Source organism: Phoca vitulina, unplaced genomic scaffold, assembly GCF_004348235.1.
Source record: "Phoca vitulina isolate PV1807 unplaced genomic scaffold, GSC_HSeal_1.0 scaffold51, whole genome shotgun sequence".
Lineage (NCBI taxonomy): Eukaryota > Metazoa > Chordata > Mammalia > Carnivora > Phocidae > Phoca > Phoca vitulina.
Window position 1 is genome coordinate 10,128,262 of NW_022589754.1, and position 10,283 is coordinate 10,138,544.

A 10,283-nucleotide genomic window follows, 5' to 3' on the forward strand; every position below is an offset into this window, starting at 1 on the left:
AAGAACGAATCAGTGACCTGGAAGACAATTTAATAGATAAAAAGGGAAAAGAGGAGGCCAGGGAAAAACAACTCAGAATCCATGAAAATAGAATCAGAGAAATAAGTGACACCATGAAGCGTTCCAATGTCAGAATAATTGGAATCCCGGAGGGGGTGGAGAGAGAGAGGACTAGAAGATGTATTTGAGCAAATCGTAGCTGAGAACCCCCCTAATCTGGGGAATCAAACAAACATTCATGTCCTAGAGGCAGAGAGGACCCCTCTCAAGATCAAGGAAAACAGGCCAACACCCCGACATGTAATAGAAAAACTCACAAATCTTAGAACCAAAGAAACCATCTTAAGGGCAGTTAAGGGGAAGAGATTCCTTACGTACAGAGGGAGGAACATCAGAATAACGTCAGACCTATCCACAGAGACCTGGCAAGCCAGAAAGGCCTGGCAAGACATACTCAGGGTACTAAGCGAGAAGAACATGCAACCAAGAATACTTTATCCAGCAAGGCTGTCATTTAGAATGGATGGAGAGATGCAGAGCTTCCAAGACCGGCAGAAATTGAAAGAATATGTGACCACTAAGCTGGCCTGCAAGAAATATTAAGGGGGGTTCTATAAAAGGAGAAAGACCCAAAGAGTGATATACAATAGAAAGTTACAGGGACAATCTATAAAAACAACATCTTCACAGGAAACATGATGACAATTAATTCATATCTTTCAATAATCACTCTCAACGTGAATGGCATAAATGCTCCCATAAAACGGCACAGGGTTGCAGATTGGATAAAAAGACAGGACCCATCCATATGCTGTCTACAAGAGACTCATTTTGAACCTAGAGATACATCCACACTGAAAGTGTGGAGATCCATCTTCCACGTGAGCAGACCTCAAAAGAAAGCTGGGGTAGCAATTCTTATATCAGACAAATTAGATTTTAAACTGAAGTCTGCAGTTAGAGATACAGAAGGACATTATATCATTTTTTTTTTTAAGATTTTATTTATTTGACAGAGAGAGACACAGCGAGAGAGGGAACACAAGCAGGGGGAGTGGGAGAGGGAAAGCAGGCTTCCTGAGGAGTGGAGCCTGATGTGGGGCTCGATCCCAGGACTCTGGGATCATGACCTGAGCTGAAGGCAGATGCTTAACGACTGAGCCACCCAGGCGCCCCACACTATATCATTCTTAAAGGGTCTATCCAACAAGAAGATCTAACAATTGTAAATATCTATGCCCCCAACTTGGGAGCAGCCAACTACATAAGCCAACTGTTAACCAAAATAAAGAGTCATACTGATAACAATACGTTAATTGTAGAAGACCTCAATACTCCACTCTCAACAATGGACAGATCATCTAAGCAGAAAATCAACAAGGAAACAAGAGCTTTGAATGATACACTGGACCAGATGGACCTCTTAGATATATACAGAACATTCTGCCCTAAAACAACAGAATACTCATTCTTCTCAAGCACACATGGAACTTTCTCCAGAATAGACCACATACTGGGTCACAAATCAGGTCTCAACCGATACCAAAAGATTGAGATTATTCCCCACATATTCTCAGACACAATGCTTTAAAACTGGAAACCAATCACAAGAAAAAATTTGGCAGAAATTGAAACACCTGGAAGCTAAAGACCACTCTGCTTACACCAGACAAATTAGATTTAAACTAAAGACTATAATAAGAGAAGAGGAAGGACAGTATATCATACTTAAAAGGTCTATCCAACAAGAAGATCTAACAATTGAAAATATCTATGCACCTAACATGGGAGCAGCCAATTATATAAGCCAGTTAATAACAAAAGCAAAGAAACACATCGACTATAATACAATAATAGTAGGGGACTTTAACACCCCCCCCCTCACTGAAATGGACAGATCATATAAGCAAAAAATAAACAAGGAAATAAATGCTTTAATGATGCACTGGACCAGATGGACTTCACAGATATATTCAGAACATTCCATTCTAAAGCAAGAGAATATACATTCTTCTCAAATGCACATGGAACATTCTCCAGAATAGATCATATCCTGGGTCACAAATCAGGTCTCAAACTGTACCAAAAGATTGGGATCATTCTCTGCATATTTTCAGACCACAATGCTTTGAAACTAGAACTCAATCACAAGAGGAATGTCGGAAAGAACTCAAATACATGGAGGCTAAAGAGCATACTACTAAAGAAAGAATGGGTCAACCAGGAAATTAAAGAAGAATTAAAAAATTCATGGAAACCAATGAAAATGAAAACACAACTGTTCAAAATCTTTGGGATACAGCAAAGGCAGTCCTAAGAGGAAAGTATACAATACAAGCCTTTCTCAAGAAACAAGAAAGGTCTCAAATACACAACCTAACCCTACACTTAAAGGAGCTGGAGAAAGAATAGCAAATAAAGCCTAAACCCAGCAGAAGAGAAATAATAAAGATCAGAGCAGAAATCAATGAAATAGAAACCAAAAGAACAGTTGAACAGGTCAATGAAACTAGGAGCTCGTTCTTTGAGAGAATTAATAAGATTGATAAACCCCTGGCCAGACTTATCCAGAAGAAAAGAGAATGGACCCAAATGAGTAAAATCATGAATGAAACAGGAGAGATCACAACCAACACCAAAGAAATACAAACAATTATAAGAACATATTATGAGCAACTATATGCCAGCAAATTCGATAATCTGGGAGAAATGGATGCATTCCTAGAGATGTATCAACTACCAAAACTGAACCAGGAAGAAATAGAAAACCTGAACAGACCCATAACCAGTAAGGAAATTGAAGCAGTACTCAAAAATCTCCCAACAAACAAAAGCCTAGGGCCAGATGGCTTCCCAGGGGAATTCTACCAAACACTTAAAGAATAATGAATACCTATTCGTCTGAAACTGTTCCAAAAAATAAAAATGGAAAGAAGACTTCCAAACTCATTTTATGAGGCCACCATTACCTTGATCCCAAAACCAGACAAAGACCCCATCAGAAAGGAGAATTACAGACCAATATCCCTGATGAACATGGATGCCAAAATTCTCACCAAAATACTAGCCAATAGGATCCAACAGTACATTAAAAGGATTACTCACCACGACCAAGTGGGATTTATTCCTGGGCTGCAAGGTTGGTTCAACATCCACAAATCAATCAATGTGATACAATACATTAATAAAAGAAAGAACAAGAACCATATGATACCCTCAAAAGATGCAGAAAAAGCATTTGACAAAGTACAGCATCCTTTCTTGATTAAAACTCTTCACAGTGTAGGGTTAGAGGGAACATACCTCAATATCATAAAAGCCATCTATGAAAAACTCACAGCAAATATCATTCTCAATGGGGAAAAACTGAGATCTTTTCCCCTAAGGTCAGGAACATGGCATGGATGTCCACTATCACCACCGCTATTCAACATACTACTAGAAGTCCTAGCCTCAGCAATCAGACAACAAAACGAAATAAAAGGCATCCAAATCAGCAAAGAAGTGAAACTCTCACTTTTTGCAGATGATATGATACTTTATGTGGAAAACCCAAAAGGCTCCACCTAAAACTGCTAGAACTCATACAGGAATTCAGTAAAGTGGCAGGATATAAAATCAATGCACAGAAATCTGTTGCATTTCTATACACCAAAAACAAGAGAGAAGAAAGAGAAATTAAGGAGTCGATCTTATTTACAATTGTACCCAAAACCATAAGATACCTAGGAACAAATCTAACCAAAGAGGCAAAGAATCTATACTCAGAAAACTATAGACTACTCATGAAAGAAATTGAGGAAGACACAAAGAAATGGAAAAACGGGGCACCTGTGTTGGTTAAACATCTGCCTTCTGTTCAGGTCATGATCCCAGTGTCCCGGGATTGAGTCCCACATTGAGCTCTCTGCTCAGCAGAGAGCCTGCTTCTCACTCTTCCTCTACTGCTCCCCTTGCTTGTGTTCTCTTGCTCTCTCTGTCAAATAAATAATAAAATCTTTAGAAAAAAAAAACAGAAATGGAAAAACGTTCCATGCTCATGGATTGGAAGAACAAATATTGTGAAGATGTGTATGCTACCTAGAGCAATCTACACATTTAATGCATTCCCTATCAAAATACCATCCACTTTTTTCAAAGAAATGGAACAAATAATCCTAAAATTTGTATGGAACCAGAAAAGACCCTAAATAGCCAGAGGAATGTTGAAAAAGATAACCAAAGCTGGTGGCATCACAATGTCAGACTTCAAGCTCTATTACAAAGCTGTGATCATCAAGAATGTATGGTACTGGCACAAAAACAGACACATAGATCAGTGGAACAGAATATAGAGCCCAGAAATGGACCCTCAACATTATGGTAATCTTCAACAAATCAGGAGAGAATGTCCAGTGGAAAAAAGACAGTCTCTTCAACAAATGGTGTTGGGAATATTGGACAGCCACATGCAGAAGAATGAAACTGGACCATTTCCTTATACCACACACAAAAATAGACTCAAAATGGATGAAAGACCTAAGTGTGAGACAGGCATCCATCAAAATCCTTGAGGAGAACACATGCAGCAACCTCTTCTACCTCCGCCACGGCAACTTCTTCCTAGACACATGGCCAAAGGCAAGGGAAACAAGGGCAAAAATGTACTATTGAGACTTCATCAAGATAAAAACCTTTTGCATAGCAAAGGAAACAGTCAACAAAACCAAAAGACAAACCACAGAATGAGAGAAGATATTTGCAAATGACATATCAGATAAAGGGCTAGTATCCAAAATCTATAGAGAACTTGTCAAACTCAACAACCAAAGAACAAATGATCCAATCAAGAAATGGGCAGAAGACATGAACAGACATTTTTCCAAAGAAGACATCCAAATGAGCAACAGACACATGAAAAAGTGCTCAACATCACTCAGCATCAGGGAAATACAAATCAAAACCTCAATGAGATATCACCTCATACCAGTCAGAATGGCTAAATTTAACAAGTCAGGAAATGACAGATGTTGGCGAGGATGTGGAGAAAAGGGAACCTTCCTACATTGTTGGTGGGAATGCAAGCTGGTGCAGCCACTCTGGAAAACAGTATGAAGATTCCTCAAAAAGTTGAAAATAGAGCTAACCTATGACCCAGCTATTGCACTACTGGGTATTTACCCCAAAGATACAAATGTATTGATCCAAAGGGGCACATGCACCCTAATGTTTATAGCAGCAATGTCCACAATAGCCAAACTATGGAAAGAGCCTAGATGTCCATCAATAGATGAATGGAAAAGAAAATGTGGTATATATATATATACAATGGAATATTATGCAGCCATCAAAAAATGAAATATTGCCATTTGCAACAATTTGGATGGAACTAGAGGGTATTATGCTAAGCGAAATAAGTCAATCAGAGAAAGACAATTATCATATGATCTGACAGATATGAGGAATTTGATAAATAAGACAGAGGATCATAGGGGAATGGAGGGGAAAATGAAACAAGATGAAATCAGAGAGGGAGACAATCCATTAGAGACTCTTAATCTCAGGAAAAAAACAGGGCTGCTGGAGTGGAGGGGGGTGGGAGGGATATGGTGGCTGGGTGATGGACACTGGGGAGGATATGTGCTATGTTGAACACTGTGAATTTTGTAAGACTGATGAATCACAGACCTGTACCCCTGAAACAAATAATACATTATATGTTAATTTAAAAAAATAAAATAAATGGTAATTATCTGAGGAGCTGGAACTCTTAACTAATCTTATTGTGATAATCATTTCACAACATATTCATGTATCATAACATCAGGTTATACACTTTAAACTTACATGTGGTATTGTCAGTATCTCAAAAAAAACCCAAAACAATATCTCAATAATTTCTTCCAAGATGGATATTTAAGTACAGTGAAGATAGAGTTTTTGAGTATGAGGCAGCATAAAATAGATTTTAAATCCCACATTTCTGCCATGCCCCAGAGATTATAAACTTTGCTCTGTTACTTAGTAGACATGTTAAACTGGTCTTCTAATATAGCTGTGTATTCCTCTGTTTACTTTTAATGGATATAATAACTACCAAATGCACAGAAATTTTACAAATATTAAATAATTAATATTACAAAGTACTTATAATTTTTTTTCACATAATAAGTGCTATCTAGCAAGGAGAATGAACACACTATTTTGAAAAGATATATGCACCTTTATGTTGACTGCAGCACTATTAGTAATAGCCAAGATATGGAAGCAACCTGTGTCCATCAATAGACAAATCGTTAACAAAGAAGTTGTGTACACACACACACACACACACACACACACAGGAATATTACACAGCCATAAAAAAGGATGGGACCTTGCCATTTGCAACAACATGGATGGACCTACAGGGCATTACACTAAGTGAAATAAGTCTGAGAAAGACAAATACCATATGATTTCACTCATATGTGGAATCTAAAAAACAAAACAAATGAATAAACAAAGAAAAAGCAGAATCAGGCCAAAAATAGAGAGAACAAACATGGTTTCCAGAGGGAAAGTGGTGGGTGGATGACAAAATGGGTGAACGGGAGTGGAAGATACAGGCTTTCAGTTATAGAATGAATACGTCACAGTAATAAAAGGGACAGCATAGGAAATACAGTCAATAATATCGTAATAGTGTTGTATGGTGACAGATGTTAGCTACACTTGTGGGGAGCATAGCATAACATATAAAGAACTTAAATCACTATGTTGCACAAGTGAAAGTGATGTAACATTGTGCTAACTATAGTCAAATAAAAGTAATAAATACATAAGTAAATAAAATAAAAATTTTATTTATGAAAACATGTACTCATAATTTTCATAAACCATTGAACTGACTTTAATTGCTGCAATAGAGTATTTGAATTGCTTAAGTTGTTTTATTCATACTTGTTTTTGTTTGATTTCTTACAGCATACCATGATCCTTAGTCTATGTTTCTAGTTTGATACCATCCTGTCCCTGTTATAAAATATATGAAATTTCTTTTAAGAAAAAGCTTCTTCACCCCTTCACTGCCAGCTGTGCCACCAAGATGTACTGCTGCATGGAATGTTCAGAGAACTCCTGCCTGTGCCACTTTCCTTTCAGCTATCCTGAAAGGGCACCATTTGTGTAGAGTGCCCCAAGAACCCCTGGCCTATGCCTACTTCAGCATCAGCTATGCCACCAGGTCAGTTTCAGTGCTGAGTGCCCCAGGAAGCCCACCCTGCACCCAATACACATCCAGCCAAACAGCCAAAGCCACCAGACTTAAATAGTCTACACAGGAGATAGTCCTACACAAGGCTATTCCTTTAATACTAGGAGAAATAGCTGTTCCATCTAATTACAGAAACAAACACAGAAAGTCAAAGAAATTGAGGAAACACAGGACTATGTTCCAAATGAAAGAATAAGAGAAAACATCAGAAATAAAACTGAATGAAAGAGAGATAAGCAATCTACATGACAAAGACTTAAAGGTAATGGTCATAATGATGCTCATCAGGCTTGAAAGAAGAGAGGATGAACTCAATGAGAGCTCCAAAAAAGATATAAAAAATATAAAAAGGAACCAGAGTGGAGGAATATAATAACTCCAATGAAAAATGTACTAGATGTCATCAACAGCAGATTAGAGGAAGCAGAACTGATCAGTGACCTGGAAGACATGGTATCACAAAGTACCAAAGCTGAACAGCAAAAGGAAAAATAAAAGGTTTCAAAAGGAGAATAGGTTAAGGAATCTCTTGTACAACATCAAGCATACTAATATTTGCATTATAAGGGTTCCAATAGGAGGAGTGTGAAATAAAGGGATAGAAAAAATATTTGAAGAAATAATAGCTGAAAACTTCCCTATCTTGGGGGAGGAAAAAGACACCCAGGTCCAGGAAGCATAGAAAGCACCAAACAAAATAAACCCAAGCAGGTCCACACCAAGACATATAATAGTTAAAATGGCAAAAAGAAAAGATAAAGAGAGAATCTTAAAAGTAGCAAAAGCAAATAGGTACATACAAGAGAAACCCTATGAGGCTATCAGCTGATTTTTCAGCAGAAATCTTGCAGGTCACAAGAAAATGGCATGATATATTTATAAAATGTTGATAGGAAATAAACTACAACCAAGAACACTTTACCAGACAAGGTTATCATTCAGAATTGAAGGAGAGATAATGTCCCACACAAACAAAAGTTAAAGGAGTTAATCACCAATAATTCGGTCCTACAAGAAATGTTAAATGGACTTTTTAAGCAGAAAAGAAAAAGTCATAATTAGAAGTAAGATAAATAGATGAAAAATTCACAAATAAAAGCAAACATACAATAAAAGTAGTAGATCAGTCACTTGTAAAACTAGTATCAAGGTTAAAAGACAAAAGTAGCAAATTCAATTCAATTATATCTAAACTTTATTAAGGGGCTTAAAAAATTTAAAAAAATTAAATATGACATTATATAAACAAACATTGGGGGAAGTAAAAATGTAGTATGATTAGAATATCTTTGAATTTAAATGATGATCAATGTATATAGACTACTATATATTTAGTATGATATATAGAACCTCATGGTAACCACAAACCAAAAATTTTTAATAGATATACAAAAATGAAAATTAAAAAATCCAAGCATAATGTTAAAGAAAGTTATCAATCACAACAGAAGAAAGCAAGGGAAAAAAGGAGAAAAAGCTTTTTTCTTCCCTATCGATTGTTTTGGCTATTCAGGATTTCTTTGGGTTTTTTTTTGTTTTTGTGGTTCCGTACAAATTTAGTATTATTTGTTCTAGTTCTGTGAAAATTTCTGATAGTATTTTGATAGGGATTGCATTGAATCTATAGATTGCTTTGTGTAATATCAACATTTTAACAATATTATTTTTTTGATCCATGAAAACAGAATATGTTTCCATTTGTTTGTGCCATCTTAAATTTCTTTCATCAGTGTTTTAGACAAAATAGACTTTAAAACAAGACTCTAACAAGAGACAAAGAAAGGCATTACATAATGATAAATTGATCAATCCAACAAAAAGATATAATTGTACATATCTGTGCATCCAACATAGGAGAACCTAAATACATAAAGCAAATAGTAACAGATAAAGGGAGAAATTGACAGTAACACAATGATAGTAGGGAACATTAACACCTCATTAACATCAATGGAACAGAAAATAAAAAAGAAGACAGTGGTTTTGAATGATACATTAGACCAGATTGACTTAACAGATATATACAGAACATTCCATTCTAAAACAGCAGAATACACATTCTTTTAAAGTGCACATGGAACACTTTCCAGGGTAGATCACATGGTAAGACACAAAACAAATCTCAATAAATCTGAGAAGATTAGTCATACCAAGTATTTTTTCCAACCACAACTGTATGAGACTAGAAATGAATTACAAGAAATAAACTGGAAAAAACTCACAAATATATGGAGGTTAAACAACGTATTACTAAACAAGAATGGGTTAAATAATAAATCAAAAAGGAAATAAAAAAACACATGGAAACAAATGAAAACACAATGATCTAAAATCTTTTTGAGGCAGCAAAAGCAGTTTTAAGAGGGGAGTTTACAGTGATACAGGCTTACCTCAAGAGACAAGAAAAATCTCAAATAAACAATCTAACCTTACACCAAAGGTGATGGAGAAAGAACAAAAAAAACCGAAGTTAGTAGGAAGAAAAAAGTAATAAAAATCAGGGCAAAAATAAATAAAATAGAAACTCAAAAGAATAGAAAAGATCAATGAAACCAAAGCTAGTTTTTTGAAAATTGATAAACTTTGAGTCAGACTCATTAAGAAAAAAGGAGAGGACTCAAAATCAGAAACAAAAGAGAACAGATGATGCCGCAGAGGTATAAAGGATTACAAGGGACTACTGTGAAAAATATTATGCCAACCAATTAGACAACCTGGAAGAAATGGATAAATGCCTAGAAACATGTAATCTTTGAAAACTGAATCAGGAAGAAATAGAAAATTTAAACAGACTGATTAGTGTAACAAAATTGAATTGGTAATCCAAAACCTCCCAACAAGCAAAAGTCCAACACCATATAGTTTCACAGATGAATTCTACCAAACATTTAAAGAAGAGTTAAAACCTATTTATCTCAAATTATTCCATAAAATAAAAGAGAAAGGAAAGTTTCCAAGCTGATTCTGAGACCAACATTACCCTGACACCAAAAACCGACAAAGATACTACAAAAAAGAAAACTGCAGGACAATATCCCTGATGAACATT